This window comes from Malus sylvestris, chromosome 5, assembly GCF_916048215.2.
Source record: "Malus sylvestris chromosome 5, drMalSylv7.2, whole genome shotgun sequence".
NCBI lineage: Eukaryota > Viridiplantae > Streptophyta > Magnoliopsida > Rosales > Rosaceae > Malus > Malus sylvestris.
Window position 1 is genome coordinate 41,945,646 of NC_062264.1, and position 9,143 is coordinate 41,954,788.

The window sequence follows — 9,143 nt, forward strand, 5'->3', positions numbered from 1 at the left end:
TGTGAAAAAATTGAAGTGAAATTTGTTAGGTGTTCCTTCATACATATTTTCCCGTTTTATTTTTGTATAATATTAGGTGCGTTATGAAGATGATGAATTACATCATAAATTCAGATCGGCTTAATTTAGGTTTGATCTTTTGTTTGTTTTGTAGGTTTTGTTTTCTCTTTGTTTTGTGATAAGTAGGTGGCTTTGTTCATTTCGTTTCATGTTTGTGAGCTACATAATTTATTATTTTTTTTCTTATTTTTTTTCTTAAATGGTGGTAATCTAATTTGCTTTTACCTTTTGTGGTGTATCTATAGGGATGGATCATGGAAGACACATACTTTTAATTTTGCATCATTTCGGTGTTTGAGAGGCATAAGATTGATTAGACATATATGTTATTTTAGGCTACCATTTGTATCTACTGAATTTAAACTTCTTCATGATACTTGTACCATACTCAATTGAAGTATGAATCACCACTTAGTATTACGATCTAATGATATTCCTCTTCATTTGTAAGTGAGAGGTTTCATGTTTGATTCTCCCCAAAGACGACTTCAAACCAAATTATTGCTACCCATTGTGAGGTTTAGCCCACACCCCCACCCCATTAGTTTAGATTATCGTTTGTTTAGAAGAAAAAATAATTTGAAGTATAAATCATTTTATGTTATGAACTTTCCTAGTTTAAATGTGATTGTGTAAATCCTAGATTAGATTTGAGTATAGTTATTCTTTCCTATATGAACTTGTATTCCTTAGGGATGAATGATTTCTTCTCCCTCTTATTACTATAAATAAAGGCACTAGCGTATGAGATAATAACACACATATTCCCCTACAATTCTACAAACACATCTCTCTTCTCTCCCTCTCCTTGCCGCCGGCCTCCTTCTCCTTGTTAGATAAAATAGGCTACAACACGTTATCTGCACGTTTCTACCATTAAGCTTAGGAATCTGACGAGGATGCTTTTTCTGCTTCAACCAGTTCATCCATATCATCACGCAATCAGGTTCATCCAAAACAACGGTTTTTATCTTGATATTTTTGCAGCCCTGATATCATGAACATTCACCATAATGCATGACCAAACTTTACGTTTTTCGAATTTTAGATTCTACATAAATTGTGTATGCATTATATTCATAATTGTTGAATTATGTGAATTTGATATTGCCATGAATTGCATCAAATATATGCCCATGCATTAAAATATTTGAATTGAATATGCATTGAATTGAATTGAAAAAAGAAAAAAGAAAAAAGAAAAAAGAAAAAAGAAAAAAGAAAAAAAATTGATATCAGGAAACCCTAGGGTTCTTTGACCCATGATCTCTGACACCCATCCACGTTGATGGGGCCCCGAGCCAATAACCCAAATTGGAGCTACGGCTCCAGGCCCAGAACCCAGAACTAACACCCAGAAGGTGTCGCCACTCTGAAACGCATGGCCTCCAACAATGCCCAGCCACCTTGGCTACCTCATTGACGACCTGAAGATCGTCTACCAATGTCACTTGGTTGAAGATTCCTTCAACTCTCATTGGATTTCTTGAAATTCTGATTTCAATTTCTAGGCTTTTGGTTGAATCGTCAAGATTTCACAATCTCTGATTCGTAATCATGGTCGAAAACACCCAAAAAGGGTACCTCTGAGTCTCCCCATCCAAGATTTAGCCACCTGCAGTGGCGGCATTAGTCTCATTCTCCGGCAACACCCCCTAGCTTTGCTAGGTTTCTTGGTCCAAACTAGACCCTATTTTAGGGCTTGGAATTGACTCGGGTTCAAAGAATTTTTTTTTCTCTTTGGGCTTGCTACTGCAAGCCCAACCCAACCCCATACTCGGCTTAACCGAAAGAAAAAAAAACAAACAAACAATTTTTTTTGGGCTCGCCTGAATCAGCCCAACACCATGGCTCGACCTCCTGTGACACCAGCCTGAGGGCTATAGTGTCCCATACACCTACGGTGCATTGGATCGCGTCCTCCATTGGATTCACCTGGCTGCGCCGCACCCGATCTCAGCTCGTTGCTGGAAAATCGATGCACTGCATCTCGTTGCACAAGATCAGAGCCTATCTGGGCTTCCTTTTGGGTTTGTTTTTTTGCATCCCATTCCCTATCCCTGGCCCTGCAATCCCAGGCCTGCTACCTGAGCCTATCCCAGACCAATTTTAGGCTTGGTCGCATGTATCAAATTTGCTCAGCCCATCGTGGGCTTTGGCCTATGTTTTTGGGCCCCGAGCTTTAATTATTTATTATTTTTAGACAATTTGGGTTTTATATTTTTTCACCCACACTTTAATTTTGGCCCGAAGTCACTTGAAGTTCTATTTGCATATTTTCTTGTTGCATATTTATGTATATATATTTGCATTTGTCTGCAGGAACATATGAACTTGAAGTTTATAATTATTTCAAAACCTGAAGTTTCTAAAAACATGCATTGTTTGAAAACCTGAAGTTTTCATTAAAACCATCACCCATGAAAACCCGAAGTTTTTTCATGGGAATTTTAACTAATACATGTCTATTAGAACCTGAATATTCTACTCATATGTGAATGGGTTGATTTTTTTTCTCCATTGCACTAATCACATCTTATCCTTTGTTTTGTGATAGGAACATATCGAATTTAAACAAACTCAAATTCACCGCTTTGGAGGTCTCGGGACGGAACTACCTCAAGTGGGTTTAAGATGTAAAGCTTCACCTCACTACAAAGAATTTGCATCCCACCATTGAAGATAAGATGGACAACCCGGTTAGCAAAGCTGAGAAAGCCAATGCCATGATCTTTATTCGAAGACATATTCATGATGCACTGTAAACCGAATATCTTGCTGAGGAGGATCCACGAGCACTATGGGTTGCTTTGGCCGATCGCTTTGGTCACCAAAAAGACATCTTCTTGCCTGAAACAAGACATGACTGGCAGATTTGCGCTTCTAAGACTTTAAGTCTGTGTATGAATATAATTTTGAAGTTTGTCGAATCCGATCATTTCTCAAGTTTTGTAACAAAGCTTTAACCGAAGAGGATCTCCTGGAGAAGACATATTCGACCTTCTCTGCTATTAATATTGTCCTGCAACAACAATATAGAGCTCAGAAGTTCACCAAGTTCTTGGATTTGATCTTTGTTTTACTTCTCACTGTAAAGCAGAATCAGCTGTTGATGAAGAATCATCAAACTTGACCTACTGGGACGACTACTATGCCTGAAGCACACTATAGCACGAACCAATGCCTAAAACACCAAAAAAGGCATGGTAGGAGCGGCTAGAAGCCACCCCGTCAAGGTCAACAGAACCAAGGCCCATCTAAGGGACAAAACAAAGCCCAGAAGCGCCATAACCTCGCTCCCAAGGCCCCTAACTTTAAGAATAAGCGCAAAGCACCTGAAACCATGGATGCAGACATATGTTATCGTTGTGGTTCAAATGACCATTGGTCCCATGTTAGCCGAGCTCCCTAAAAGGTTGAAGCTGAATATCATTCTCGTCATAAGAAGTTTGAATCAAACTTTGTGCAAGTGAACAAACCGGAGAGTTCAAAGATGGAGGTTTCTGACTTTGAAGAGGCTATCACACCTATGGAAGATTAGAATCTTAGACATAAACCATTTTTTTAGTTGAAATAAGACCATGGGGCCGAATTCCATAGTAGTGGCCAAAACTTTTCCTTGTTTTTTGGTTAAATTTTGAACAATTTTCCTTTACGTTTGGATTATTTGTTGGTGATTTATTTTTGGATATTAAGTTTTTAATTAATTTCCGTCCTTGAAATACTTAAAATTATTTTGAATGGATCTTTGTTTTTAGAACTTTTATGCATGTGACCTATTCAAATTAATTTTTCATTCTAGATATGACTAGTGAGGAAGTTAGTTGTCTAGCAGATAGTGCAACAACGCACACCGTTTTGCGTAAACACATTTATTTCACTAACTTCATATTTAAGAATGCACATTTGGCAACCCTCTCAGGCCCATCCAACCTGATTGAAGGATATAGTAAGGCACATATAATGTTGTCTAATGGTACAATTTTGACCATTGATGAGGCACTTTATTCTCCGCATTACGGAAGAACATTGTTGAGCTTTAAGGACATTAGAGATAATAATTACCACACTGAAACCCACGTAGAAAATGGAGTTGAATTCTTGTGCATAACTTCCTACGAATATGGCCAGAACTGTATTCTAGAGAAGATGAAGTGTATCCTGAGTGGTCTGTATACTACAACCATACGCCCCATAGAAAGCCACTATGCGACCGACCTACCTATGGGACCACGCACGAAATTACACTTTGGCATGATCGTTTGGGACATCCTAGGTGAATAACGAGGTGATGTATCCTCAAATCATCACACGGGCATCCACTAACCCGAAGTTTAGGTTCGATTCAAGGAATCTCATGTCAAACATGTTCAATGGGAAAGCTTATTACTAAGCCTTCTTATGACAAGATTGGTTCGAATCCTCTCATTGTTCTACAACGGATTTAGGGGATATTTGTGGACCGATTCACCTTATATGCAGACCATTTAGATATTTTATGATTTTGGTTTACGCTTCCACATGTTGTTCGCACGTGTGCTTGTTGTCCACAAGGAACGCTGCATTCTTCAAATTGTTGGCTCAGGTTATCAAGCTCATGGTTCAACATCTTGATTATCTGATCAAATTTATTCGATTGGATAATGCTGGAGAATTCACATTTAAAACTTTTGATGGTTATTGCATGTCGATTGAGGTTGAAGTTGAACATCTTGTACCCCATGTTCACACCCAGAATGGCCTGACAGGGGCATTCATTAAGTACTTATAAATGATTGCTCAATCGTTGGTCATACGTACCAAGTTCCTGATCGCTGCTAGGGGACGTGCAATATTTCACGCAACCATGTTGTTCCACCTGAGGCCTATTGCGACCCAACCATATAACGTCATTCAGTTGGTTACCGGATACAAACCTGACATAACGCATCTGCGTATTTTTGGTTGTGTGGTCTATGTGCCGATTTCTCCACCCTTCTATACAAAAATGAAGCCTCAACGAAGGATGGGAATCTATGTCAGATAAGATTCTCCCTTGATTATTCGTTACTTAGAACCTTTGACATGCAATCTGTTTACCGCTCGTTTCACGGACTGTCACTTCTATGAGACAGTCTTCCGATCATTAAGGGAGATAAGAACATCAACGTTCCTAAAGAACGACATAAATTATCATGGATAACTCCTACTTTGTCTCATTTAGATCCCTGCACCTCTTAGTTTGAAACTAAAGTGCAACGTATATTAGATCTCCAGAGCATAGCTCAGAGCATGCCAGATGCTTTCACCTATCTAGCGTGAGTGACAAGATCACATATTCCAGCTGCAAATGTGCCTGCAAAGATGGATGTACCAAATGTACGTCGAAATTCCCTCCTGGAGGCCCGAGACACCAACTTTGGTAATCCACATATATTAGTAGCTAGCCAATCATCTGCCCCTACACATAAGCGTGGCAGACCTCTTGGTTCAAAGGATTCACACGCTTGGAAGAGGAAACCCATAACACGGGCTTTTGAAGAGCTTACTGTGAATTCGACTGTCGCTTACTCATTCTATCCAACTCATTAGAAAATTCTAGATTACGGAAGCGTTTTTGAAGAGACGAATCCTCATTCTAAGAATCATGAAATTTCGGTTTATTATGCTAGCTTAAATGATGTGTGGAGTAAAAATGAGATAATCGTCGACGATGCATTAACATATGCAGTAGCTACTGAGATCATGTTGAGCGATGACATTGAACCCCGTTTTGTTGATGAATGTTGACGTAGAACCGATTGGTTAAACTGGAAACAAGTAATCCAAGTCGAACTCGATTCGCTTGCGAAACGTAAGGTGTTTGGACTTGTAGTTCCTACTCCTCCACACGTGAAGCTCGTTGAGTACAAGTGTGTTTTTGTTTAGAAACGTAATGAGAAGAACAAAATTGTGCATTACAAAGCTCGTCTTGTTGCACAAGGATTCTCACAACTCCCCGGGATTGACTATGACGAAACTTATTCACCCATTATTGATATGATTACTTTTCGTTGCTTATCAGTTTGGTAGTTTTTGAAAAAGTGAGTATGCAGCTGATGGACGTAGTAACTACGTATCTCTATGGGGATCTTGATACAGAAATTTATATGAAAGTTCTCGAATGACTTACATTGATTGGATCAAACATTTCCAAACCTCAAAACATATTCTCAATTCAGCTGAGGCGTTCACTCTACGGTTTGAAGCAATCCGGAAGAATGTGGTAAAACCGTTTGAGTGAGTATTTGACTAGTCAAGGATATGTGAACAACGAACTATGCCCTTGTGTGTTCATTAAGAAGTCACATTTTGGTTTTGCGATAGTTGTAGTATATGTTGATGACATAAATCTCATTGGAACTCCTGAAGAGCTTGCGAGAACTGCCACACACCTGAAGTCGGAATTTGAGATGAAAGATCTAGGAAAGACTCGATACTATCTCGATCTTGAGATAGAGCACCGTTCAGATGGAATCTTAGTACATCAAACAAACTACACCCAAAAAGTGCTGCTCCACTTTAACAAAGATAAAGCGAAGCCTTTAAGTACTCATATGGTCGTTCGATTGCTAGATACAAAACGAGATCCCTTCCATTCGAAAAATGATGATGAAGAGATTTTGGAGCCTGAAGTTCCTTATCTAAGTGTGATAGGCACTTTATTATACTTATCTCAATGCACTAGACCCAACATCTCCTTCATTGTTAATCTTTTGGCAAGATACAGTAATGCACCAACATGTAGACACTGGACTAGTGTTAAAGATATCTTCCGTTACCTTAAGGGTATTACGGATTTAGGCTTGTTATATCCCTACGGATCCTCGAGTGATGATGCACCCCCCGCTTCTCGAGTCGATTTTCGCCTTGTTGATTATGCCGACGCATGATACTTATCTGATCCACACAAGGCGCGTTTTCAAACGGGTTATGTCTTTACCGTTAGAGGCACCGTAATCTCTTGGAGGTCAACTAAATAGACCTTAGTTGCCACTTCGTCTAACCATGCTGAAATTCTTGTCTTACGTGAAGCAACTGAGGAATGCTTTTGGTTAAGAGCAGTTGTGAGCCATATTTGAAGTTCCTGCGATTTTTACCCCGTCGTAGATGTCTCGACGATGATCTTTGAAGACAACACAGCATGCATCGAACATCTCAAGAAGGGTTACATCGAAAGAGACAACACCAAGCACATTGCGTCAAAGTTTTTCTTCCCACATCAACAACAAGAGCATCAGAAGATTGAAGACACGCAAATCCATTCACAAGACAATCTGGCCAACCTCTTCACCAAATCACTACCGAAGGTGGCGTTAAAACTATTAGAGCATTTTTAGCAGAGTCACGATACAAAATGGGTACAAAACAAATATAGGGACAAAATGGATCTCCAATGGATTGGAAAGTGAGTCCCTAAAGAATAGATAGTCACCAGACACATAGTGTATGTATCCACATATAGGGACTGTATAGGGACACAACCTTGAGTGGAAAACGCGGCTCACAATCTTGATTGGAGCTTTTAATGCTTTTAATTAATTCAAAAAAAGGTTGACGTATACAAAAAAAAAATGCACATAATCAAATTATCACATAAATCATAAAATTTCAAATTTAGGGATTCTACTACAAGGACTATCCCATTGAAGGTAATATTCCTTTAGAGACACAAAGATTTCCTTGAAGTCTTTAAATGAGTACTCCAAGGCGGTGGTGGGAGTCCCTAAGATGCTCTTAGGTGTGAAAATCCTTAATTTTTATCCCTGTTTTAAATTAATAGGTGTAAATGTATTGGCATCTACTTGTTCATACTTTTGTAGCATTGTGGATAAGGGAATAAAGTTGGTGTTGCTCAAAGGTATTGTTCTTTGAGCATACATATACCTGAAGCGCTTGTATAAATACTATGGCTTTTGGCTATTAAAAATCCATAGCATAAAATTTCCTTGTAACTATAAATTCCATGGTTTTATTGGTCATAAAAAATCCATAGCATTTTGATGCAGTGCCGGTGAATTACCGAGCAGTCTCCTCTTGGCAAACTGCCTATATCTTCTACATACCAAATTGAGTACATGCAGATGGTGGTCTGACCACATGATCTAATGAGAAAGGCTGTTTGCCAAAGGAGATCTGCTCAGCAATTCTACTGCAGTACTTTCTATTTGCATGAACATACCGTACTCCTAATTAATGTGCTTATACATGTGATTATTAACGTCGTTACTTGAGTTTGAATTCGTTCTACATGATTTATGTAGCTATTTCATATTTATGCTGTAAACTTAATCTCTTCTTAATTTCCAATCAAGACACATTCATTATGTGTGCTAATGGCTGCTGGTACATATGATTACAGGTAGTTTGCCACAGGTTACTGGATCATTGCAGATTGGCTCTTCAAGCTGTGATAATTTTATCATTGAGGTTTCACCATAAAATCAATTCTCAAAGCCTAACTTTTTATAGTGGAGGAATTGATTTTAAGAGATTGTAAGTGCATCAAATATGGGGTTTTTTCAAACTGCACTAGACTTGAATTTTTTGTGTTTCTTTTTTCGGTTTGAGTTTATATATTTTTAAGATCTGAGTTATTGTTTATTTTGTACATAATTTTGTTTTATATTTTGGTTTCAGGATCCCAAGTTCTTGGGGTGCCCGGAAGCTCCACGAGACAAAGAATGAATAAGCTCCTATTTGTTAGGTTTTATTTTAATTTTTAAGGTCTTTTATTTATGTATGCGAAGTACTATAATAAAATGATACTTTTACGAAAGAGATTATAACTTTTTGAGTTGTTTCTTGTTAAAAAAAAAAATTATTTTGAGATCTGACTTAGCTGGGTGTTTATGATTTTTTTATTGAACAGAAGGATGAGATGAGGTGAAAGACTCTGGGAAGATGCAGTTCAAGAAATATGTTTATGTTGGTTTTTTCCGTGTCATTTTTTTTTTTGTATTCTGTGTATTCTTTAATTTTAGTTTTTTAGATGAGGTATTATTAGGATTTGGATCCTCGTCAAATCTCTCCCTGGGGATCCTAGGGATCAATGCACACGGACC

The 9,143-nt window shown here is 38.3% G+C and overlaps 1 long non-coding RNA gene across 1 annotated transcript; it reads left to right on the top strand.

The window, feature by feature from the left end:
- The first annotated feature begins 8,309 nt into the window (after positions 1-8,309).
- Positions 8,310-9,143, top strand: LOC126621778 (uncharacterized). The gene is made up of 3 exons (XR_007623189.1): positions 8,310-8,574; positions 8,719-8,785; positions 8,951-9,143. It is a non-coding gene; the product is annotated as an uncharacterized LOC126621778 (long non-coding RNA).